Here is a 27,026-nt window from a genome sequence, read left to right as displayed (position 1 = left end):
CCAAGGCGTGATAAAAGTAAAAATATTGCTTATTTACCGCGATCAAATTAAAAAATGGTTATTATTAGTTATTGTTCAAAAAATAAAATAAAAATAAATCAACTGACAACAAAAAATTAATTAGCTTCGTTATAACTAGCAGCTGAAGTTGTTAAATTTTAAATTCATTGTGCATTTGAATTGCTGAAATAAATGTTACTTTATTTTGGTTTATGTGGTCAAGTTATTTTAATTAATCATTAAACAGTGTTTTGTCGTACAAATAAACATTCATTTTTTTAAATAGTTCATTTTATCGATATTAAACAAAAAAAAAATTGTTTAGTTTTTTACCATACTCACATTATGCCATGCAAGTTAGTCCACCCTTCCTATCTAAGCAGAGTTATATATGTTTCAAATATACTATTTTAAGGGATCCCAACGTTGTTGTTAAATTATTTCAGGTAATAAAAAAAACAATTTCCAGAGGCGTCTTTTAAGGGCCCATGTCTCCATATAAAAGTCTGTAAAAAAACGAAATTGTATGACTTTCTTATATTATCTTTTCGTATTGTTGATTTCCCACATTGCTCTAAACATATAATATAAAAAGGCAACTCACTGAGAGCGATAACATTGAATCTTCAAAATAATTAAGGAAACAATTTTAACAATAACAAAATCTACAAAATCAAATTAATATTACTTAAATTGTTTAAATGTGGATCTAACTAACCATTTTTGCTTTCCGCTATTTTCTACTATTGCTGTTTCTCTACTGAGGAACGCCATTGTAACGTGAACTGGGAGCACGGCGCGGCCAAAAACAAAATTTTAATTAAACACATATACCGCCGCCCATTGTACGCAAACATCAAAACAAATTAAAAAAAAAAACGCCGAATTTGCAAAAAGCGCAACATTAATGGGCGAATTTTGATTAAACCTTTATGGCGGCCATCGAAACACTCGGGTTATTTCCCGTACCCGAGCAGCGTTGTCGTCCTGTCACTTTGATCTGAATATACAGTGCGGTCAATTAAATACGCAACACAATCATTTTTCTTCAATCGACTTCGAAAAAATAAAAAAATAAAATAAATAATAAGTAATAAAAAAAAGTAAAATCTTATTTCAGAAAGTTCGGCAAAATTATGTTATATTGAAACACAGGTAGCGAAAAAAAGTGTTTCTTTTATAATGCATAAATTATATTTCATACATTTCATAGAAAATGTGCAAATGTACATGAAAAAGCAACACTTATTTTATTTTTTTCCTCATAAAATTATTGACTTTTTAAAAATAAAACTAGTTTACCCTTTTCATATTTTTTAAGCTACATGTCATGTCAAACATCCACCAAGTTTTTATTGTTTTTATTATTTAAAAAAAGAGCGCTTTTTTGATATGAATATTTGAAAGCTTTTTTTTTTGAGACTCTAAGTAACACTAGCCTTAATAACGACTGTTGCAAAATAAATTTGACAAATTTTAATTCTGGAAATGTACATTAAAAACCAAAACTTTTATTTTATTTTATTTTCAATTACATTTTCAATGAAAAAAGTTGTGGTTTTTAAGTTCAAACAAGTTCTTAACCAAATTATGGAAGTTCTAAAAATAAAAATAATTTACCCTTTTCATATTTTTTAAACCATCCCCATATTGTCAAACATCTACCAAGTTTTGACATTATTTGTAGTTTGGTTGTTAGACGAAGTATCCATTGTTTAAAAAAATAGCACTAAGTAACACTAGCCTTAATGAAACAAATTTCACAAATTTTCGAATTCTGGAAATGTTTAAATGTTAAAAACCAAAACTTTTATTTTATTTTATTTTTGATTACATTTTTATTGAAATATTAAGTGTCCATTATTTAAAAAAAAATAGCGCTTCTTCAATATGAATACTTGACGCTTTTTCTGAGATACTGAGTAACAGTAGTATGTACAACGACTGTTGTAAAACAAATTTGACAAATTTTCGAAAACCATGATGTATTCCTTTTTCAAAAGCCAAATACATAAGAAACCCGAAAGAGGTATATGCAAACCTATATCACTACAAGATGATGAAAAATGAAAAATGATATAGTTTTCGTAACATATCATACAATCGGTCAAAATGAAAATTGTAAATATTTTAGAACGAGAGAAGTTCATAAAAACTACGAAAATGGAAGTTTGCAGAAAACTCGAGATTCTAATAAACATTTCAATTAACGTTTTGAGCGACAATCCTGTAGAGTCAGAAAATTAACTCCGTGTCGATTTGTCACACGTCGTTCATTAAAATTATCGACGAAACGATTCGATAAACCGGAAACCTTTGGCCGAGCGGTCGAAATACGTTTTCGATTACCTTTCGATAATACTTCTCGAATAGTTTTGTATTGAGTCGTCGATTTTTGTGACCACCCTCTACGAGGGCGGACAACCATCGGGGAAAACGAGATTTTGTCAAGTACCGTTCGCGAATAAGACAGAAAATAGATGGATTTTATTTTTACCGTGCATTCGCCGGAAACCCGCAAGAACACTTACAACTATACAGGGTGTTTTAGAATTCGGTACAAAAATTTTAGAAGCATATTTATCAGCGCAGAATAAGTCTAGATACAGGCTATCAAAATTTATGGAAAAAATCGTTTATTCCATTAATTGGCAAACTTGGCATGCTGGCGTGATAATAGCCTTTATGTTGTATAATTAGAATAAAGCTATTACACTTTTGTGTTCTTTCCGCTTGCTTCTGGACTTTCCGAAGAAATATCCATTTCTTTATTAATTTCTTGGACTGCTATCTATGTTTTTTTATTTATTATTTCCTTTTACTAATTTTTTAAAGTAACCTGACGCATTATTATTTTTTTAAGTCCAGATACATAAAGTAAAATGTGCCCTACCTATGTGAAGATCGGCATAATTGTGGAACATCCGAAACTAAAAAAAATGTATTTCTACAATCGTCACCAAAGTTTATTTACTTTCAACTCAAAATAGAATGTTGAATCGCAAGTAATAATTTAGATGGTATAAAGATATAATTTTATTTTTGCAAAACTGTTCTTAGGATGATCCAGTGACAATATTGTACTCGAAGAATGCAATCAATGATCATTTGGAATTCAAATGATCACTTTGCTCACTGTTTTGTGTTGCATTTTAATCAATTTTGCAAACGAACGACCCTCTCTGAAACGGATTTTTCTTATCCATATCGTTTAAAGTATGCTTTAATAATAAAAACCAAATATTTACCCGTTTTTTAAAAGCATTTGTTTTAAATGTTTAGCATTCTGCGAATATAACTTTAAATTTTTATAATTTTTTGAACCTGAATAATAAGAGTATCTTCCATTTATCCGACTTTTTCTTGCCTAGTTAGTACGAAAACAACTATTATAGGCATTTCTGGAACTGAAGTCATACATTAACCCAAAAAATATTCGGAACAATGACGAATTAAAGACGAAAGAAAATTATAAAAGAAAGAAATCTCTCTCTCGAGGTGTCAGTGATTTTTGATTAATTGCCAAAGTTAAATTTTATTTCAATTAGTAGCAGCGGCGGGCGTATAAACCGCGGGTATGCGCGATAATAATAATTATGTCTCGTTCGAATTACAATCTCTTGGAAATCCAGCCCCTGTCTAAAAAGTCAAAACCCTCACAACGCAATTACGTATGTTTCAGGTGCAGACCTCAGACCAGTAACGACAAAAACCAAGCTAATTAAAAGGGTCGGTTTAGTTCCGAAATCTATTTGACCGACTCTTAATTAGTTATTTAATTAGGTTTGCTACTACAACGATAGCGTATATACAGCGCGATTCAGGTAGAGTGTCATAAATTTCGTACACTGCCATAGCAAATATATATTTTAGAAATATGTTCGAAAACACCCTATATTTGACACATTTTTAATTTTTAAACGGCTTGAGATATCGATTTGAAATTTGGAAGGGATAATATAGGTTGAATGTCCAATTTTTTGACAGCATATAGTCGGAGACGACAATAGCGTTCGAATTTTAAATGGCACAACCTACATTTCTTTGCATCTTTGGATTCAGTACAGGATAGTTTTTCTCTTTTTTTTGTTTTCTTTTTTCTATTTTTATTTCATTTTTGAAAATTGTGTCTTTTCTTTACTTGTCTAATGGCAAATAGCATTTAATGTAATGTACTATTAATTTTTTTGGGATAACCTAGTTTTTTCAAATATTGCCCTAGTGGGAATAAAAACTTTTTAAAATCGGTACTTTTTTTTGCAACATTTTGACACCAAAATTATCAAAATCTGTAAAAAAAATAAGCTCACAGGAAGGAAAAAACCAGACAAGTAAATGAATTTTTATAAAAACAAATATTACTAGGTGGCTTTGCTTCTATTCATCATCAAGTCGGCATGATTGAAAATTCTCTCAGTTTGTACGTTTTTATCTGATTATCGATTTTGTCATGTTATCGATTTTAATTATATTGGAAAACAATAATCAATTTACAAATGGAGAAAAAGTTGATATGTTTCTGATATACAGGGAATGCACAAAAAAATCTCGACAGGCCCGTGCCTTGTATGCAGCCCGCTATCCGAGACGTTCTAATATTTGTTTCCTTCCTGTGAGTTTATTTTTTAACATTTTCGCGTCAAAATAGTGCAAAAAGTACCGGTTTTAAAAATTTTTTGTACCCACTAGGTGCTATTTGAAAAACCTACGTTATTAGACAAGTAAAGAAAAGTTTCATTTACAATTTTTCATATGATCAGGTGACCCGGTAAATAGTATTGATGATGGTCACAGCCGTCTAGACACAATTTTCAAAAATTAAATAAAAATTCAAAAAACCAAAAAAAAGAAGATAAAAACCGTCCCATCCTACGTAGAATGATCTCCTGAATCCAAAAATGCAAAAAAAAATAGGTTGTGCTATTTCAAATTCAAAAGTTACTGTCGTTTCCTCTCAAACCGGAAGTGCGACCACTGACTACATATTGTCACAAAATTGGACATGCCCCGCCACAGGGCAGCAGAGTTTAAATTTATTTTTGAAAAAAGAAATCAGATGTTTTTTTTACAATCACTAAACAAAAGAAATTAATCTCACCTATATAACGCGAACAGGCTCGAGTGTGACGTGTGATGTTTTTCAACTAGACAGCCTTCAACTACGTTAGCCGGCAAAACCGGCAACATTGCGCGCCCATTTTTCGAAATTATCAACGGTACGTCCCCGCGGGGACAAATAAATCCCCCGGTATTATTAGCCTTCCCGGAATTTTTATACATTTATTGCGACCGATGATAATATTGCGGACGAAAGGCCGGAACAATGGGAAAACAAATCACACAAATTCGGGACCGCAAATCAAAGCAATAACTTAAGTTGGTCGTTAGTCTTTGTCGAATTTTCGGCGTTTCGACAGTTGTTACGATGCATTGCGAACCGATCGCAAATGGAACGGATAGAGACGGATGTTGCGGTGCTTCAGATTCGGTCACGGAAAATGCTTTAAAAAGCAATCAGTTACGCAATTTAGAGCGTCGATCAAGCCACATTACAAAAGGGGTTCCCCTCAATTACGTAATGTTTCCAATACAAACCAAATCGGTGGTGTCCGCTGTCCATTCCAACTCTAATTAATCCCTCTTACTCCTTTAGACTTTCGCACACAGAAAACTGTGATATTGATTTTCATATATGCTCTCTTCTTCTTGTTCTTCTTGGAATACCATGACCGTTATAGATCGTTGGCTATCCTCTTCGCGATCAAATTTTTGATATGATATGTGATGATCTTTATTAACTACATCTTACGAAACGGTACTTATACCAATCAAAAATTAACAAGTATTATAAAAAACAAAGAAACATGAAATCCAACAAAAAGAGTAGAAACAGTGCACATTACAAAGTAAAAATCGGAATTTTTAGGAATATAGGCACGATGTTTGTAAACATGAAGCAGTTATTAAGACAAACAAACACTGGATATTGATAACGATCAGAGTAGCCAATTCTAGCAATAGTCTACTATGCTACTGCATAATTTAAATGAGAATGCTCAATTAGTTTAACTGAACTGGCATTCGCAATAGGGTTATTACTCGAAATCGCCAAAGTTTTTTCTTATCAAAGTTCAGTTTTAAGGCGCGATATTGGAATCATTTATATGATACATATTCTAGTGCAGTGTTTTTCCAAAAGCTTACGCCGCTGGAATTAAATGGATAAATAAAACAACTGTATGAAGAACAGTCATGGTCACAAAACTGAACCTACCGGCACTCCAAATCGTAGGCTTTTAACAGTTGACATTCGATACTCGCTACACCACGTCGGTTTCGTTTCCCACAGCACAGGCTTGAGAGCAATCGGATGTTTTCGGACATATTTCCCACGAATTGAATTTTGACGTTTGTCAATTCTGACGGTCATGTCAGTGAATTCGTGTAGTTTTGCAAAAATATACCCAAAAACTAATGCACAGGAAAATGTTAACCAATATATCAGACAATTTAAATACTATGTGCTATAAGCTGCAATTAAAATCTAGTGGGCTAGTCGGTAAGTAAAGTAACATTTTTAATTTAAGTTTCCCGCAGAAATGTTACAAACCGTTTTCACGAACTTTAGTGGTTTTTACAGTTTTTGTTTTTATATTAATATCAGCACAAACAAAAGAAAGTTGAAGGTTAGGATCTGCTTTTTCTTGCTTATCATATCTTAAAAATTTTATCCTCGTAAAAGCTCTATCCTTGGATGATTTTTCTTCCAATTACAGTCTTTTTCTATAAATAAACTACTCCGTTGTATATATGAGACATCCAATAATACATCTGTACACAGTTAAAAAGAGACAACAATAGCAGATCAGATATGATTTTTTCGTGACGGTCGTAGAAAAAGTACAGTATGTAACACGTTTGGTAATAGTATATTATGCAACAAGTGCGGTAAACAGTATTTGACTCACGAGTGACTTAAAAAGTTTACCGAATGTGTTGCATACTATACTTTTTCGACGACTGTTAGTTTTTGGGTACATTTTCGCAAAATAACACGAATACATTCGCTGACAGAATTGACAAACGTCCAAATTCAAGGCGTGGGAAATACATCTAAAAACATCCGATTGCTGCCAAACCCGTGCAGTAAAATCCCGGAAATGTCCGAAGTGGCTCTAATCCGTGTGAAACGAAATTGACGTGGTAAAGTGACGCTTCCCGCACGCTAGATCGGTGTGTAATTAGGTATTTTACAGACGGGAGTAGAAAAACTCGTTATCTCACTTGTTTGTTAAGCACTCGTTAATTAAGCGCTGCGCTCCGCTCGTACCAGATAAACTCGAGAGTCAATAAGTCAATAAGCATCAAATCTATATCTAGAATTCGATACCTTTCGTTTATTATAATTGTACTATTGATTGTTGAAGGGAATAATTCAACACAAGTTCTTATAATCAAATGAAGGAGATTATGTGGGCAAAGTATTTCGTTTCCCTTTGCTTGTCTTGACTATTTTCGAATTAAAGGAGTAGATTAGTGTTTCTTGCCCTTTCCACCCTGCTGATATTCAGCAGATATAAACCCACGTTTCACGTGATTGTATCCTTTTAATCGAGGCTTCTGTTAGTGTGTAAATCTCCATACCATAGAGAAGGACAGGAAAGACACAGCTAGACAATGCTAGATCGTGACTGCACGTGACTTTTCTCATCCCGATGGATGATGCCCTTGCCCTCTCCATTCGAATTCTGATTTAAACGGACTGGTGCCAGTGTTCATTTGGTGCTTCCTAAATATGTTAGTTTATATACTTACTCTAACTATCTTTAAAGCCGTACCATTAACGGCTTCGCCTGCATCTTCTGGGTCTCTAACATATATTTATTATGTAAGTACCGACAAACGAATCAGACTATAGGTGGACGTTAGGAATTGACTACTACGATTGTAAATAATTCCGTTTACCGAGCAGATGCGCCGCCATGTTTCATCACACGTTCTTCGGCGGACGAACAAATGATGGGGTGGGGGAGGTTCGCGAAATTCAAATAAATGGTCTTCTCAACCAGCAAGGGCGCTGGAACGGTGAAAATGGATTCTGTACGTACTTGCTGGCCCGCTATACGATTACGCCAACATAAACTCGAAGTGATTTATGCCTCGCGCGGTACTAATAAATCTCTCGTTGTCAGTATTTAATAGAATAATAGGCGTCATAATTCATAACTTCACTTGGCCGCGTCGTAAGAGGGAAGTTATGTATGCTCGAGAGTTGAAAAATAAAGTGTGTTAATATAACGCATAAGGTGTTAACACGAAAATGTGGAACAACTCACTCGTCTGGGGTAAAAGTAAAAGACATTACAGCTGAATTTATTTCAACGTTCTGAATTCATCCTGCTTAACTGAAACTTGCGTTAAGCTTTGAACGGGATGATTTGCAAAAAGTCAGATAGTTCAATTTATCAACAACTGAGTTAGCAGGAATCCAAAACACTTTTAAATAGTATTAGAGTAGCCTGTAGAACTTTCTTTGACAAATTTTGTTTTGGTTCTATATGAGCTACTGTTGGGGCATGGGTCAACCACTATAACAGCCAATACGTCCAAACAATTCCTTCGCTAATTAATAGTAGTTTCTCTTTACAATTTGTTAGTCTTCCACACAAAGATTTTTATAACAGAGAGTATGCTCCGATTGCCATTTCAGAAGTACGTTCGGGAGAGACAAGGCTTCACATTGTTTCGTTCAGGGAGGATTTTAATGGCGTATGTTAGCGAAACGATCGAATGGTGTCACCTAAGCATAATTTATAACGGAAGTCACAACAGAAGGAGTCCCAATAACGGTCTGAATCTGAATCTGATCTTCAATAAGAGAGGATTTAGACTTCCATAGAATAAAAAGGAAACACTTTTCCAATTTTCTCTTTTACATATTTTGAGATTTTTTAAATCTTCGCCTTAAAAATCCGATAAATTTTCGTTTCAAGGGCGACGTAGGTGAAATCTAAGGAGACCTTCAATTTAGCAAAGATACAGATAAACACGGGTGCCAGTTTTCCTTTGTGCCGATCAAGCGTTTTACAAGGACGTAAAAGAATGGCGGGGATCGGTCGAGAGGACGTTCTTAAATTTTGTTAAGTCACATTTTTGAGCGCGAAGTTTTTTTTTTCAAACCGAGACGAAACTTCAAAAACATTTTCTTATCGCGCCGGCCAAAGAAAATCCACACTTACCCGGTGAACCTCGACACAAAAGCGATTGTGCGACTACAAGGAATTTTTTTCTACACCGCATAAGTCGGCACTTTCTTGTTCGCACATTTATGACTAACGAACGAAAATTGTAAATGCCTACGTTTCGAAAGTTCTGAGAATTTGGCTATAATTTTTGTTATTTCTTTAATTTTCAACATAATCTGCATTTCACGGAACAGCATTTATCCAACAGTAATTCTTGAAAACCATCGACAGAGACCCTTTTCAGTGTTTCCTTAATCGACCTATTTGTAACACGTTTTACGCCATCTAAACCTTCAAATCGAGCACTCCGTAAGGGGTTTTTCAAATCTGGGAACTATTAGTAATTGGGAAACTCGTCTCAACTACGTACACTAGCTAACCTTTTTTGCATCCATGATATAAAAAAAAAATCCTTAAAAGTTTCTTAAGCTTTTATTCCAGATCTTCCAGATAAATCGAACTTCGTGGCGTTTCGCTAATCATCCTGTTGGCTTCTTCAGAGCTTAGCTGAAATTGGCTCGCATTCTGCTCCGTACATACTTATATATTGTTTGATAGGGGAGGAGACAAAGTTGGGGCTAGAACATTGTTTCGGATGCCTGAGTGGCGATCGGTTAAGATTGTTTGGTTGCTATAGGCGAGTCAGTCAGCAATACAATGTTTATGCCCCTTCAAAGTACAAGTAGGTACCAAATAGAATGCGAATACGAATAGAATAGAATACGAACCAGTTTCAGTTAAGCTCTGAAGAAGCCAAAATGATGAATGGCGAAACGTTAGCTAGTTCGAGTCAACAAAAACCGACGCAGGAGGAATCCAGAAGATTTGTAAACAGTATTACATTTAGTTCGTGAAATTTTGGTTCAAAAATCTATTATTCCAGCATAGGTATTCAAAATTGTCAAAGGTACTACCTAATAAAACATTTAACACTTCAACACCTAAGTTCTAAATATCTAATAATAAATATCTAGTAATCTAACATGAGGAAACTAGTACAGAAACTCCGGCTATAACCGAAATCGTTGTAACTTTGATCCATGCTATGACCAAATGCATTGAGGATACTACCTTTCCCAGCGTGGTCGTTTAACGACCGTTGTCGCAACACAAAACGGCTAAATTGCTGGGAACCAACTCGATGTCTCCTCAGGAATATAGCATTTTCCGATTCCCCAGGAAAAGAAAATAACTTCGCGAATGATTAAAGCATGAAAAATTCAAAGCTTTAACGTCTAACATTCCCGGCGGAGCGGTCTGCTTCTTAATTGAATAAAATCTTAACCGCAAATACGATTTTCGCTGTCGTGCCAGCGTCGGCGGTGCTGAGATAAGAAAAGTTAGTTTTCCAGATTACCGCCATGTAAAAAAAACAACGTCGAACGAAACAAAATAACGGTTGTTCGGTTGACAAACAATTTTAATGAGCATTTTCAAATATACTTTGCGAATTTCTGAAAAAGCTCAACTGACATATTCGAATTTTTTAGCGTTACGCCTAATATTTTATGGACAATGTAGTCATTTAAAAAAAACTGTAAAAGGTTTTATTAGTTTTAAAAGGACACGTTATACTATATCTTTTGAAAATCCATCCGTGCTATTGTTTTCACTGTAGTATTTGTTGTAAATTAAATCGACTATTAGTTCAGTAAATGACGTGATTTTAATTTAACCCCATGCAGCTCACAGTTTGTAGTACTAGTTCTAGTAGTATTTGATATTGGCAATGAATGAGTTCCGAGTTGGCTTCAATGAAACAATCCTAACCGGTCCAACAACTTGGATCGCAAATATTGGTTTCCATAAATTTAAAAGACTTAGGTAATTTACGTAACTTTAATTTCACTTTTTTATTATTATTTTATACTTGGATTGCCTATATAATAAACACTCTATTTATATGCAAGATTACAATTACAATTAATATCGTAAATTTTCTAGAGTATTAATCTACATTATTTTGACGAATATTACATGGTTTTATTATTAAATATTTGTTTGTCAATAAGCCTTTAAAAGATTTCATGAAAAAATGTAATGTAATGCCATTTTAAAGCGTTTTATTAGAAAAAAAAATTTCGAATTGCTATTTTTAAGTATTGAAACACATTCTCTACATATTTTTTCTATTCCAGTCTGTAAAATCCCTAACTGCACACCAATCTAGAGTGCAGGAAGCGTTACTTTACCAAGTCAATTTAGTTTAACGCGGATCAGAGCCACTTCGGACATTTCCGGGATATTAACGCACGGGTTTGGAAGCAATCGGATGTTTTCGGAGATATTTCCCATGCTTTGAATTTTGACGTTTGTCAATTCTCACAGTCAAACGTCAAAAGTTTGTCAATTCTGACGGTCATGTCAGTGAATGTATTCGTGTTGTTTTGCAAAAATGTACCCCAAAGTAACGGTCAGTCCTGGATTTGACACGAGCGGAGCGAGTGAGTCAAATACCGTTTACCGCACTTGTTGCGTAATATACTATTTCGAGATAGAAATATATAAACCCCTCCACATTTTTATTTTTCTGAAAAAATCTTTGAGACAAAAACGTTTTGGGTATTCAGGGAGCTTAGGTCGTCGATAGTCGAAAATCATCAAATGATTACTGATTAATGATTGATTAATTAATTAAATTAATATCTAGCGTTAATTAAATAATTTATAATATTAATTAAGGATCTTTCGATACTTCCTTTTTTACTATTCTGAAATTTAAGAAAAAGAGAAACGATAACTGTCGCAAAATTTACAATTTGCAATTTAAGTTTGATTCTGAAACCCTTGAATTTTTGCGCTTTTAGAATATTATAAACTACTAAATTTCGAATAAAATAAAGTCATAAATTTATTATATCATATCGGTATAAGGTAGGGAAAAGATTTCAAATTTAATCCGTCTCACGCTTCGAAGTGGATAGATACCTCGCGTTCGGACGGCGACGTCGCCGTCTTTCCCGAATCTAATTATTAAATTTGTATCCGAATCTGGAGACTTCTCTAGTTCCCGCGAAAAGGCGGGTATGATACGAAATGAAATTAAATCTCGCCAAATATTCGGAAATACGCTGAGACTTCGTTAATTTTACCGCAGCACGAATTTTTACTTCAATACTACGTTTCTTATACGGGGCGATTCGCGTTCGCATTGAGAACTTTTGCAAATTTGGTTTGCGATCGTATCTTCGAAATATTTCAGAAAACTCACCGTTGGAACACTACATTTTATTATAGTTACTTTTGCTAACTTTTACGTACATATATCTCCTACAGCTTCTCAAAAAAAATTGGCTATATCTTAGATAACATACAGTTCAAAAAATGTAATTTTTTACTGATATTCACAAACGATGTAATGCATTGCGTAATTTAGTATCCAAGAAGTTTCGTAAAGACTATATCACATGAAACTATGGTTACGGTTAAAGAAAATTAAATACTTTATGTAACAGTTAACCGTTATTTACAGTAATGTTCGGCTACTTGCAATCCAATCAAATAACCAATCGCAAAATCAATAAGTTTTCAATCGAATTTCTGTTTTGTTTCCATTGTACGGACAGCCAATGGCTATTTTTTTAGCTTAACCGTAACTGGCGAGCAAAAAATTTAGGTCACACAAGAAATTTCAATGCGGATGGAGATGTTTGTTACCGGTGAGTTATTTTCGGCGTAATTTCGACTTTTTATGAAACAACATTCGTGCGTTAGGTGCTTTTCAGTTTAGTGTTCAAAAAAACTTAAGACTTTGGTGAATTTTAGATGTAAGGTCATGATGTCTTTAGATCCTATTGTTTGTTGTTAACACAAGATGGTCGAGGAAAACGGGAAACTGCAAGAATTGTTGGTAGGAGGCTATGTGCTGTACAACGCTTCGAGGAGACTGGCTTGATCACTAGAAGAGCAGGATCGGGTCGAAGAATAATCACCAACCAAAGGGATGATCGATTTTTCGTTTCCACAAGTTTGCGGAATGGGACAACTTTTGCTCTTAGGCTTCGAAATCAACTTCAAGAGGTTAGAAATGTTAATGTTAGCGAAAGGACTGTTAGAAAAACGCTTCGTGCTAATGGATTGTCTTGTTGAAGTATGACTAAAGAGCCGCCATTGCACCGACGGCATGGAATAGCAAGATAAGCTTTTACCCGAAATCACTTAAACTGGAATGATTATGAATGGGGCAAGGTACTGTTTTCCGATAAATCCCGTTCGGAGACTAAGGAGGAGACCGGGAGAAAACAACCTTTGGCATGTTGTATTGAAGAAACACTTACACATGGTGGTGGTTCGGGAAAGTTTTGTGAGGGAATCAGTTAACTATGGACGAAGGTGGCATTTTTACGCTAGAATTGTCAGTCAATATCTGGATGAGGTGGGAATGAGGCGATTTGATTGGCCAGCACTCAGTTCAGACATGAGTAGAATGCAACACGTGTGGGATGAGATGGGACCACGTATTCGAAGCAAGAAGTACCCAAGAGCTGACAAAGTTGCTAATGCAGGAATGGGACAACATCGACCAGAACGTTATCCGTAATTTAATTCAAATCATGAATTATTGATTGATTGATAGTGTTAATTGTTACTCGTTACAAATAGTGACAGAATAATTTGGCTTTGCTTATAATAAGCATTTTCTGTTTTCCGACAAAATCATGAAAACCAACATAAGATTTTTCGATTAAATGTTACATTCAGATAAGCAAATATAGTACGATAGATAATTTACCACACTAGATAGGCGATTCGGTGATAAACTTTTTCTCCAAAAAAAATTGTAATTGCAATGCCATTTTCGTGACAACTTTGATTTTTATAACAAACAAGTGTCAGCTGCTTACATAAATGTAATATAATATACATACATATATAGTGATAATATTAATTTTGTTTTCAAAACCCATGGGAAGTTTGAATATCTGAATCCCCCTGCGAACATTAAATTTATTATTGTTTTCCCATAAGGGAAAACTGTTTAAAAATTAATAGATATTACAAGTTGCCGTTGGGAACGAGATTCAACGCTCGTCGTTATAATAAATATCGATTCCTAAAATTAACGAAACAAAGAAAGCAGGTTAATCTTGTTTACTTTATCCTTTCCTCTAATTGTTATTGTATCTACGTGGCGTATCCACGAACGAAAACAAACTGTCGAACCGAATGGCTTTACAGGCGTGCAACGAAACGAGCGTCGTTTTATGGAGAATCGTTTTCGATGTACAGAAAATTACGCGTTTTTTTTTGCATGGAAAAGCTGAAGCAGGTGTCACGACGAAACAGAAGGATCGGGAAACATGCTCGCCGAACATGAAAAGAACACGGGGACTAACATTGTTCCTAAAAACATGCAAATTATAACTGCGTTTGTGATTAAAACCAAGCGGCCGCAGATCATCTACCCAGACGGGAAACCACAAAAAATAGTGCTTTGTGCATTTACTATGATCTTTCCAATCTTTTAGTTTTTCGGAAATTTTACAAAGTTTTTTAAATGCACGACTACTGAAGGCCAATTATTTACTTGGATGAAACCTGGTTCGACACTTATGATACCCCGGAAAAGGGTTGGGTTGACTCAACTGATAAGTATAAAGCAAACGCGCCGTCAAAAAGAGGTAAAAGAATAACTATTTTGCGTGCTGGCTCTAAAGATGGTTGGATTCCAAATGGACTTTCTTCTCTGGATTACCATGAAGACACCATCGCTGATTCATTTAAAAGTTCGTTTAAAAACAAACTAGTTCCTAATAGCGTAATTGTAATGGACAATGCAAGTTATCACAGTATACGGTTGACTAAAACCCCATCCTCCTGTGACACAAAAGCAACAATCCAAAACTGCATGTATAATAACGACATTTATTTTCACGAAGATTATACCAAAAACCAATTAATTGAGGTTCTACAAAGCTTGACCCTACAAAAGGAATACGTCTGTGATAATTATGCAAAAAATTTAGGGCATACAGTTTTAAGGCTTCCACTGTATATTTAAGAATGAAATATAACCTGATCGGTTATATTTCATTCTTACAACTTGCCCGGGTCTTTCCTTAATTCGTATCAGTTAGTCACTTTAAACTATGGTGAGAGGACAGTAGTGGGATACGCTACGTGCCAATTTTGCGAGAATTATTTTGTTCATTTTTCTTGTAAAACTACAAAATGTGTAAGCGTGTTATTCAGTGTGAACTTAAATAGAAAATACGACATCAGTAAATGCGTTTTTCTATAAGTTAAAAATATATTCAATCAATCGCGTCAGAAACGACAATGTAAAGTAAAGTAAAGTAAAGTAAAGTAAAGGTTCACACCTTTCCGTATGGAGTGGAGAAATCTCGTCAGTCGTTTGGACTTTTCTTGTGGAGTTTTACTCAAAACTAAAATTTCAAGAAATAAAACCTGACACGTCCTCTGAGGTGAAACAAATCAAATGAAAAGGAGCCAACATTAGGGAACAATCATCTCGCAAGGTCATTGGAAATTAAGGGTCTTAAGCGACGACATTTTATTTCGAGTGCAATTTGATATAGACTTTTCCTTTTTATTAAAATCGTTATTTTTTAATCATATCACCAACACAGTAATGGGAATAAACGACCCGGCATTTTTCACGGATCGATGCAACCGGCTAAGAAAAAAAGAGCAAAGCCTACGGAAGATAAGGTACAGATAAAATCTACAATCTCGCGGCTTCGAAACGTTTCGGATCTCGTCAATCTACATCAGGCTTAGCGGAACGCAAATACCCATCGATAATGTCAACAATACCAATCGAAATAAATTCGATTTTCCTAAAAATACACCAGAAGAAGATGGCAGAATGAACGCCTAGTTTCCGTGAATCCGACGCCTATAATACGACCCGTATTTCACCATATCCATCCCCCATCTTTTGTTTTCGCTGGCAAATTGCGCGAACGTTTATGTGATACGTTTCTTTAGAGCGGCATACGTATTTATTCTGCATTGTGCGAAAATGGCCGTCATTTTTAAAGCTATTATTTATTTCATACGGCCGCGCTCTCTTTCGAATAATAGGAAACTACGTTTTTGTTTTAGTTTTAAAAATCGAACGATAAAAGTACGGCGTTTTATACTACTTACGAGCTACGACGGTCTGCGTCAGAAAAATCCGTACCTGAAACAAATAAAATAACAATTTAATGTTAGGAGTTTTACAATAAGAGCAAGCGCGAGAACAACTTCGTTGGTTTGTGGAACGAATGCGTTTAATTCGTTCACGAATAACATCGTAAACGCAACTCATACTAATGGAATACTAACGGCCGAACTACCATCGATGTATTTAATAACTGCAGCGAATATGGCGGGGCTTTTAACACACAAAACATTCGCGACACATAAATTAATACTTTATGGTTTGTATATGCGTTGTACATACACGCCGGGTAAGTACGGTAAAAAAGGTTCATTATAAATTAATTAATCAAAATAGCGAAGGGAGAGCGAGAACTAACCAAAAGTGTCCAAAAAAAAAAACATAAATTCGAAAAATGTGACGAAAAAATATAGATTTTCAATGGGTGTTTTATTCTTGAAACCTTAACCAATAATATGTAGTCTGCATCTAGCGATTGTAATAGTGATTTATCCACCAAGGAACGAAAAATCGGTGTTCTTTTTAAGGATGGGCATCAGAATCCAAGGGACTCTAGAGATATGTTGTCTTTTATAACAGTTTCAAGAAACCGAAATTTTTTTATCTTCTGTTACTGTTGAAATAACCCCAGGGTCATTTGAAGAAAGAATAGATCAAAGTGCCTGGCGTTGCTATGATAGCAAAATCGATATTCTTAACAGCGATGCGAGGAGGCTAAAATTCTGCCTTATACTCTGTCTGCTAGGAATTTTTTTCCTCCCTGTATCACGCAAAGTGCCATTTTCCTATTCCATGGCAAAAAAAAATTTCTACGGGACTAATAGAAAAATAATTTATAAAATATATGACACAGCTAACATTATGAAAGACACATGTTGAGGATCGGTCTTGGCAACCAGAGTGTGTCAAAGGCAATACGCGAAGTCAGGTACATTTTTATTAATGTTTAAATTTTGCTTCTCGTCTGACATTGTTTTTTAATAAAAGAAAACTATGTAGAAATTACAACTGTTAACAACGATGTTAAAGTATTTTTCTACTTCCGTCTGTAAAATACCTAATTACACACCGATATAGTGTGCGGGAAGCGTCGCTCGTTTCCCACGAATCCGAGCCACTTCGGAGATATTTCCCACGCTTTGAATTTTTTACGTTTGTCAATTCTGACAGTCATGTCAGTGAATGTATTCATGTTGTTTCGGGAAAATGGACCCAAAAACTAACGATCGTAGAAAAAGTATAGTATGCAACACGTTCGGTAAACTTTTTAACTCACTCGTTTATTAAACACTCACTCCGCTCGTGTCAAATAAACTTTTGCATAACATACTATTATTCCCTTAGAAAGCTTTTTAACCATTTTTTTGCCCAATACCCAATAGCTCATAGAAGCGTTTTTTTTGCATTTGCTTTTGTAAATATCATCTACATAAATGGTTTTGCCTATTAAAACAAGCGGATTAATTTATTGCCATTTAGAACAACTTTCGGAAAAACCGATATTAAAAGCTAAATCCCGTTGGTCAAAAAGGCCATCGCGCAAACGGATTTTACCCCGATTTTTTAAAAAAAGCGCTCGCAGTGCTTTTAAGGGATTACACCTTCTGATGCGGTTTTAAAAACATAACCCAAATTTTTATCTGCCCCTCATTTAAACAGACAAAAGGTTTTATTTTAGTATTGCAATGCGTTTTATTCGAAAAGGTTTCTTGATATTAATTTATCACTTTTTCTCAATTCCTTTATCAGATTTCATGTCAAGATGAACAAGATATCACTTGCCTATATTCACCATTTCGACTTTGTACTACCAATTATACAATAAAATAGGTAGGCTGCTTTGTTCGTTTCAGAAAACTATTTAAGTGGAGCTTGGCGGTTGATAACTAGAAAAGTTTTATGGTAGACAAATCATACAAAAGACTCCAACTCCATCGTGGAGAAAACAAGAAATTATTGACTGGTAAAACGCCAAAAATATTGAACATACTTTACCCAACCACCCTTTTATGAAATACGCCATGGACGATATCGTTGCAAAAAAAGTGTAACTGTATTGCACACACCGCCAATCATTTCGAACGAAATCCTATAGAACATAAAATCAATGCCAAACAATAAAGTGTATTAAGCATTCGCTAGCTCACTGTATAGGTCCTTTTACAACTTTCTGAAATAGGCTGTAACTAATCTCTGGTTGCCAATTCAAAATTTCTCAAGTATTATGTGTTTAGAAAAAAGAAAGCGCAGCCAAAAATAACACAGGTCTACAAAATTAAACTTTTTGACAAATGTTTTTATTTTGAAAACTTACTATATATAATTTTGGTACCCTGATTTAAAAAATTCCATGCAATTATCTGTATCACGTGAGGTTTTTTGCAATTATTAAATATATGTAATATAATATTAAAGATATTTTATATGAAGAGGAGACAGTAAAAATTTTTTCGGGTCAACTAAGCTATATCTTAATACATTTTTGCTACCAGGTGTAAGGCTTGTTCCAGAGCGCCATTCTATTTGCCCGACTATAAAACTAAATCTATAAGACTAAATAAAGCATAGAAATTTTGTCTAACTCCCCTCTTGTCCAAGGAGCAAGCACATCAGGTCGCCACAAAGCATCCACTGATGTTCTGGGTAGTTTTTTCAAAAGTCCTAAATTTTCATACGATTCTTTTAAATGTACCAAATGTGCAATGGGACTCGAGTCCAGTTCGTTACCATTGTGCAATAAAACACCTTTTGAATTACGCTTAGGTGAGTCAATAAACAGGCGCCATTCTTCTTTTACATACGGTACATTTTCTAATTTTGAAACTGGGTAAAATATTGACATAACTCTTTTTAAATAAATGCTTGTCACGAAGTCTGGATGCTAACAATTCGAATACATCCTTTGGAAGGAATTAAATCATTTAATTCGGTCTGGTTAGACACTTCGGACTCTTTGAAATCTGGTGTGAAATCTGATTCATCTGGTTCGGAATTAGATTCTGACGATGTTCTCTAATTCTTTTGGGGGGTAGGTATCGGTACATCGGGTGAACGAGAAACTCTTCCAGTAGCAGAGTCAAGATTGGGATACACAATTTGTTTCTTTTTGAATCCTTACACGAACAAAAATAACAATCATCACTGTGATTGCTAGGCTGCTCGGCGTACCATAGGAATGCCAAAGCTTAACCTTTTTGCTAGTTTCTTAATGCTTCAACGCAAACGGAACAAACAATATGAGGAGCCCAGGACTTCTTGGTCGCCAATTTCTACACCAAAATAAACATTTTCCACAGAAAAAGTTATAGTTTGCCTTTGCTTTACTACGACATAACTAACTATCACAGATATAACAAAATTTATTTGGATTGTTCACACAATGTCTTCTTTCCATTGTTATACGTTCCAGAACATTAGAAATACGCAACCACGAAGACAACAGCCGCGAACACAGTAGCACCACGACCAATACAACCAAACTTCGCATAAGCAGGTTACAACGCTGTATTGACGCTGACTATGTTGCTTTGCAGAGAAATCTAATATTATCCAGTGTTGCAAAATCACATCTAATTTCATAAAAATCAATTCATTTGAAAATCATGCCTAACATGGCACAAACATAATCATGTCATAGGTATGTATATTATAATAAAATAACATTTTTAAGACATAGAGAGCTATAAAATAATGACGTTTTTTGGAAAAAGGGCCACCAAAAATATACAAATAAGCAAACAGCTTTCAATCATCAAAATCACTGTAGACCTGTATAATACACAGATTTTTTATGATCATCGAAAATTGAACCTAATAAAAACCCTGATTGTTAAGCCCATCGAGCAGTACAGATAGGCCCGACCAGCAATTTCAACCGGAATGAAATATTTGCCACCCCTAAATGCATTTGGCGACTATGCGATTATGTAATTCGCCAAGGGCGACGGCTGGAGACACGTAGGACCGTACACGGTCACAATATTGATGCCGTGTCGATGAATCTCTGTGGAGGAACACGATTGGTCCGAACGTGTTCCGATCGTGGCCTACTACCACGGGCATGGCCATTTTTCTTTTATTTAACAGCACGGACCTATAAAGCTTTTACGCCCCTAAGGCAAACATACTTTATTAAACGGTTAAAATCAGAAGACAAGTTTTACGGGCGATATAAAGTTTTACGCTTTTACTATGAAGGTATATAAAAGGACGTAATGACATCCCCATGGTCGGACGACTGTTAGGAGGTCGTATATCATATATGTATCACGAGACGACCCCCCTCCCGCTGTCATTTTTTTTTTGAGAGGACGCAAGTTCCGAAATTAACGTTGCTAATTTAATTTATTTATAAATCGGGTGTCATTCAGGATAGCAACGGGTATTATCTCCCGTTTTGCCAGATGGCAAAGAGACAAAATCATCTGTAGAAGATAAAAAAATTGCTACAATCAAGCATAATATAGAAGATGGCCTTAAAAAATCGGTTTTTATTTATAGACTTACTGAAGAGGTGTCTGGGACGTATAATTGGATACATACGGAGTAGTTCGAATAATCCGAGCGACGCAAAATCTACATTGACGCTCTCTGTAATTCTTGACGCAAGAAAAAAATAACCCTTTGGTCGGTTATGCCTCAAAACTGTATTTTTTGGCCACTCTGTATCCAATCCTCACCTGGATACTCATTTTATTTCGAAAGTGTAAAAGGGTATTAAAATTAATGTACCCTAGCAAAGGAGCAACGAAAATTTGGCAGCATTAAAAGGGAAAGGGGAGCGGGATATGGTCAATTAAGGGGGGAGAAAATAATTAATGCGGTTAGGGATACGGGATAAAAATGGCCACTAAACCGGTCGCATAAAAATGTTGCTTCAACACGATGCCAGCAAAAAGAAACAGCTCGAATCAGTATGGAGTTTAATGACGGAAATCAGTAGAATAGGCAACAAAAATTTTATTGCAGTAATACCAGTCAGGTTGGGATTCATTTATGGGTTTTGTATCCATTGACCAACACTGAAAATAGTGTGCCAAAAGCGTTCCGGTAGGACATTCGTAAAAACAATATACATTTTCTTCACATAATCAAAATTAGACGATACTAATTTATTAATTTATTTATATTTCACAAGCCATTCAACAGGCAGACGCAGCTACCCTAGGATTATAGTATTTAACAAAAAAAGATTAGATTAAATAAATTGTAACTACGAAATAAAGAAGTCTATATACGTTTGTTTTCAATAAACTAAGGCTTAAATTTACCATATCTATATCAATGTCATTTTGAAAAACACAATTATTACAAATCCGCATCTTATTATAGGAGAGTGAGAAAAGTAATTCGACCTAAATCGCTCAATAGAAAATGTCAATGTCGTTCGCACCTGATATTAAAGCTCCAGTAATTTATTAAAAAAGAAGAGTTCACAAGGTTAATTACAACGTCGAGTGTCAAGCGCCTTCAAATTGTAAATTTTTTACGTTTTCTTAGTAGCAGAAAACTTTAGATTCTGTTGTATCTAAAATTTAAGTGGTTAAAAAGTTTTATTGTATGGTTTCTATTCTGATAATATATTTATTATAAATAGAATTGATACTTCTCAAAATGAGGTGCATATTACCCAAGCACGTGTTGACAATAGTTTCGATATGAGGCTCAAAGTTTAACTGTCAGAAGAGTCAAGAACAATTCTCAAGTCTTTTACTTGCTTCGACATTATCAATATTTAAGAATAATCTGTTTCAAAGAATGTTTTCTTTTACTTTTAAATCACCTTCAAACGAAGCAAAAATAGCAACCGGGAAACAAAGGCCAACATCGAAAACAAAAATGTTAAAGAGTCAAGAGCTCAGATGAGATCTTTGGGGACACCCGAGGTAATATTTGTACAACGAGATTTTTTACCATTGACAACAACAAACTGAGTTCTTTCTGAAATATAGCTTTACACACCGAAATTTACGAGTTTTAGCATCAGAGTTGAATGATGTACTCTATCAAAAGCCTTGGAAAAAGTCGGTATACACAGCGTACGCCTCAAAACGTTTATGCATGGGAAAATTGATATTATGGATGAACGGTACGAAGTTTGTAAGAACTGAACGTTTTTTGTGAAAATCATGTTGATTTGGATCTATGTCACTCTTTACCATAAAAAAACAACCGTGAATAAATTATAGCCCCAAAAACCTTGGCAATAAGAGAGATAGGACGATAATTAGAGGCGTCTGTAGAATCACCAGACTTTAAAATAGGGACTATTTGGGCCACTTTCCAGCTTTTTGGAAACGTCCCTTGACCTAGACATTAAAGAGAACGTTAAGGAGTTTCGACAAAAGTGGGCGATACCGGTATGCCGTCCGGCCCTGGGTCCTTTTTAGGATCCACATTCAACAATACTTTTTTAATAGAAAAAACCAAATATGAGGACACGTACGAATTGACAGAAACAAATTACTAACACAGTCACAAAAAAGTTGAGACATATTTTGAGAATCATTTGCCGTAGCACAGTTATAAGTTATTTTATCAGGTAGTGATTTTGTTTTTTTTTATTATTAAGAAATGACTATAGTATATTATGCAACTAGTGCGTTAAACGGCATATTAATAAACGTGTGAGTTAAAAAGTTTACCGAACGTGTTGCATACTATACTTTTTCGGTGGGTAATTACGTATTTTACAGACGGGAGTAGAAAAAAAATGTTTTGCATCAGTTTTCAGATTTTGCAATATATTTTTTTTATTTGTCTCAAAATCTCTTCCCTGTTTCTAAAATAATGAATAATCCTCAGCCTTCTTATACGTCAATTTCTTCTTCTTTCTCGTCAAGTCTTTCCTACTGTTGGCCTTGCAAGCTGTTCCTAGTGACTGTTTCAATTTATTGACGTCAGGTCTGGTTTCAATCGCAAACGTGAGAATTGGTCTTGCACATTTTATTCTAATCTGAAGTTTTTTTACTTGTTTTGTCGTCTCATTGTAGATATAATACTCGCTAGTTACATCAACCCCTAAATATCTGGAGAACATTACATGCACAATAATTTTTCCTTTAAAATACATTATACAAAAATTAGATTATAAAAAAAACAATATTCTCTTGATGCTACAATTAACGCCACATTTTCTTCTGTTTTTCGCCAGTTCTCTGACGTCAACGGCTTAATCAAACAGTACTTTAAGATCTTCCATTTTAAATGTCGTGTTCTACTGGATTTAGTTCGTAACGATAAAACGATGAACGATTTAATAGTTCCTTCTTTATCGATAATTTCTTGTTCTTTCCTAGATGAAGTTGCAGTCTTCTCAAAATTCTGAAAATAAAGGATGCCAGGAAAGGAAAGTTAGAAAATAGTGGAGTTAAAGCAAAGATTTTATGCAACACGGTCAACTATAGTGAAGTTTTCCTTGTGACACTACTCAGAAAACAGAGACAAAAATGTTTTCTTAAGCTCACATAGATTAAGATCAGAATCCAAATAAAAAGAGGTTTAAAAAAAAACATAACTTACTTACGTATTTTTAAAAATAATTTTCGATTATGCGCCTTGTACAATATTCTAATTATTTTTTCCATATTTTCGATACTGGCAATGTATAAAAATAATAAATCATAAATCTGGAAGCAAAAGTTTTAAGCCCAATATAAAACCTCAAAAGTGACGGAATATTGAAAATTTTAATAACTTCGTGTATAAAGATATTATCACGTAAATGGAGACGTAAAAAATTCAATCCCGTCAAATATTTTCCTGTCGGTGCAGTGTGCTAGATAAATAGGTACTCCCTAAATTCTCCGGGCGCATATTTTTCTCCATCATTTCCCGTCGGTCTGGGAAATCGCGTTGACTCCGCCTCAGATATCATTTGTATACAACTATTAGACAAATATACATCTCAGAAAGCGGCATTAAATTCTTATGGTTGAGGAGCGGTGAAATATTACGCCCACACCGGAGAAATTGCGCTGCATTTCCATTTATCCTCCATGCGCGTGGAATAACAAGCAGCTTTAAACTAATATACAGACGTTCGCAGATACATCATATTTTCCCCATTGGGAGAGGTTTCGATCGTTTCGAAACCACATCGATATTTTATTGTTACGAACAATATCACTTATCGTTGCATTTGTACTCGAAAACTGACATTTAGCAGTTCCTACACGTAACAGAATAGCGGAGATAAGTCAATTTCGTGTAGACGTTCTAGTTTGATTTAATTTCGGTAGAAAAGCCCGGGCCATGAATGACATACTAACAAACTAGGAAACCGAGAGCAGATTTAATTACGAGTTGAAAATTTTTATACTTCGGTTAGCGGTTTCCAGAAAACTTTTGATTATATCGAAATGCACTTAAGAATAACCGATTGAAAATTAAGGCTGCATTCTTGCCGTAGCAGTAGCGCAACATTCTTTTCACTAACGGGGTGTAATAATAATATATATAGGTTAGCTGAATTGTTTTATTAATAATATTGCAACCCTTATAAGTGGTACTAAAAATTTAGCAGTTATGTGGTACAAAAAACAAACAAAACATTATTATTATTATTATTATTATTATACTAATTCTTATAATTATTATTATTATATAGTTATATTATATATATTATAATTATATAATCTTGTCGTTCTAGCATTATACCCAATATATTTAAAATTACAATACAAAAAACTTATTATATTATATCATTTTGATACCTTGCCAAATAAGTGCCAACAACTACCGAACATTAAAAGTGCGGTTGCCAATGGAATTAGTTAAACGGGAAGTACTGTTTAACCTTCGTGGGGTCCAATTGTACCCCACTCTAATTTGAACGCTTTGTGATATTTTATGCGACAATTCTCGTAGATATACACTGTAACAACAAAATTAAATAGTTAATGTAAATAAAATATGTATAACGCATATTATATTTATTTGAAAAAGTTGAACAAAATAACCGATTCCCAAAAATGTTAAAAAAAAGTTAGACGAACTCCTCCACTCATATTAATTCTTACGTTTTTCCATACACAATCTGCAAATTATCTGTTTTACACTATGGTCAGTGCATGTAAATTTTTTGCAGTGGCAACACTGTTGCCTCGACTTGCGATCTTTCTTTCTATTGCACAAATAACATCGTCCAGAAACAGGTCGTTCAGGCTCTTCGGAATGGATTTCATGGTGCTTTTCCAATTCTGACAACATTTCTAGCACATATAATTTGACACTGTTGGGAAATCCTGGTTCTGTTTTAAATCTTCTTATGACATTTTTCCTAATCAATGACTCTCCTAAGTCCGAAAGAAACTTTCTTCTGCTGTCTTTGCTTTTTAACTTTTCGTCTGAAAATTTTGCATTCCATAAAATAAATGCATTTAGTGCCACGATGTCTAATAGCAGTCCAAAAATTGCCATCGACCATCTATTACTAATTCGACCGAGCTGAATATTCGTTTACCATTTTATCGGTAGTGTCTACAGCACCTTTTGTTTTAATATAATGAAGTATTATGTCAGGCTTGCACTTCATATTTTCTCCTGCAACAGAATCATCATGATGCTTCGAAGACAACATAAGGACAGCCTTATTATTGCTAGGCACATAGGACACAATTGTATGTTGTTTCCGAAAACCAAACATTGGCAAGAGTTCTTCGGGAATATGATTTATTTTTTCGTAATGTTCCGCAAAGAGTCATTTGTTTCTCTAATAATTTATCTGCTAAGGACAAACATGTAAAGAAATTATCTGTGGTTATGCATAAACGGTTCCTAGATCTCCGACAAGATCTGAGACGACTCTTTCGCCTTGATTCCTTTCTGCTGTCTTATTAATTTTTCCCATGTATGCTTGAATATTTATAGTGTATGAATTTTCACTCACTGCTGCCGCCCAAATTTTCAGAACATATTTATCTGGTTTACTTTTGGTATAAACTCTAAATGAACAACGACCTCCAAATCCAACTAGTTGCTCATTTACTGTAATATGACTTCCGGGATTATAACACTTTTTGGAATTGTCCACAAACATATTGAAAACTTCTCTTACCGGTGCAAGCTTATCAGTTTTCTTTCTGACTTCCCTTGTTTTATGATCGTCAAAATGAAAAAAACTCGTCAACAATTGATAACGTGAGCGTGACGTAGTTGCAGGAATAACTGGTCTGGTGTAACCTTTCTTACTATCGGTTCTTTTGAAGCTTGAACGGCACCTTAAATCAAAATGTATGCCCTTATTTCAACAGCATCTGTTGGTTTCCATAAGCGTTGTAGAGGTTGTGTTTGATTTGGATGATTTTCATTCCAAAGTTTGAAAGTCTGAAAAATTGGACAGGTATAGGTATTATTAGTGTATAATGGCACATATAATTCAATAACTTTACTTGTTCTGCCTTATCATTAGTATGCCGGACAATTATTTGTATAATTTCGTCTGTCAGAAACAGTCTAAATGAATCAAGTTTTGAAGATATATTGATACCACGCTTTTTCCTAATTATATTTGCAACTGTTCGGCGTTTTTGTCTAAGTGGCATTTTATACCATTTTGTGTTATCTTTGGTTCGATAAAATAATCTACGTTCTTCTAAGATTTGTTTTTTGTTGCTTCTTCACTATCGTCAATCTCTATTACACTGCTCACA

At 34.6% G+C, this 27,026-nt stretch overlaps 1 protein-coding gene and 1 pseudogene across 5 annotated transcripts in view; both read right to left on the bottom strand.

The window, feature by feature from the left end:
• Positions 1–27,026, bottom strand: part of LOC132700655 (liprin-alpha-1) — a 148,171-nt gene that overhangs the window by 61,574 nt on the left and 59,571 nt on the right. The window contains exon 2 of one of the 5 annotated variants that reach the window (XM_060668126.1): positions 16,359–16,392. The exons of the other annotated variants lie outside the window; for them this stretch is intronic. The gene's annotated coding sequence lies outside the window, so the exon portion shown is untranslated. The remainder of the gene's footprint in view (positions 1–16,358; positions 16,393–27,026) is intronic. 5 annotated transcript variants of the gene reach the window in all.
• LOC132700767 (uncharacterized) lies at positions 25,893–26,684 on the bottom strand (annotated as a pseudogene).

This window comes from Cylas formicarius, unplaced genomic scaffold (assembly GCF_029955315.1).
Source record: "Cylas formicarius isolate icCylForm1 unplaced genomic scaffold, icCylForm1.1 PGA_scaffold_4__25_contigs__length_36172078, whole genome shotgun sequence".
Classification (NCBI taxonomy): Eukaryota; Metazoa; Arthropoda; class Insecta; order Coleoptera; family Brentidae; genus Cylas; species Cylas formicarius.
The sequence above is the reverse complement of the archived record's forward strand: the minus strand, read 5'-3'. Positions and strand labels throughout refer to the sequence as shown.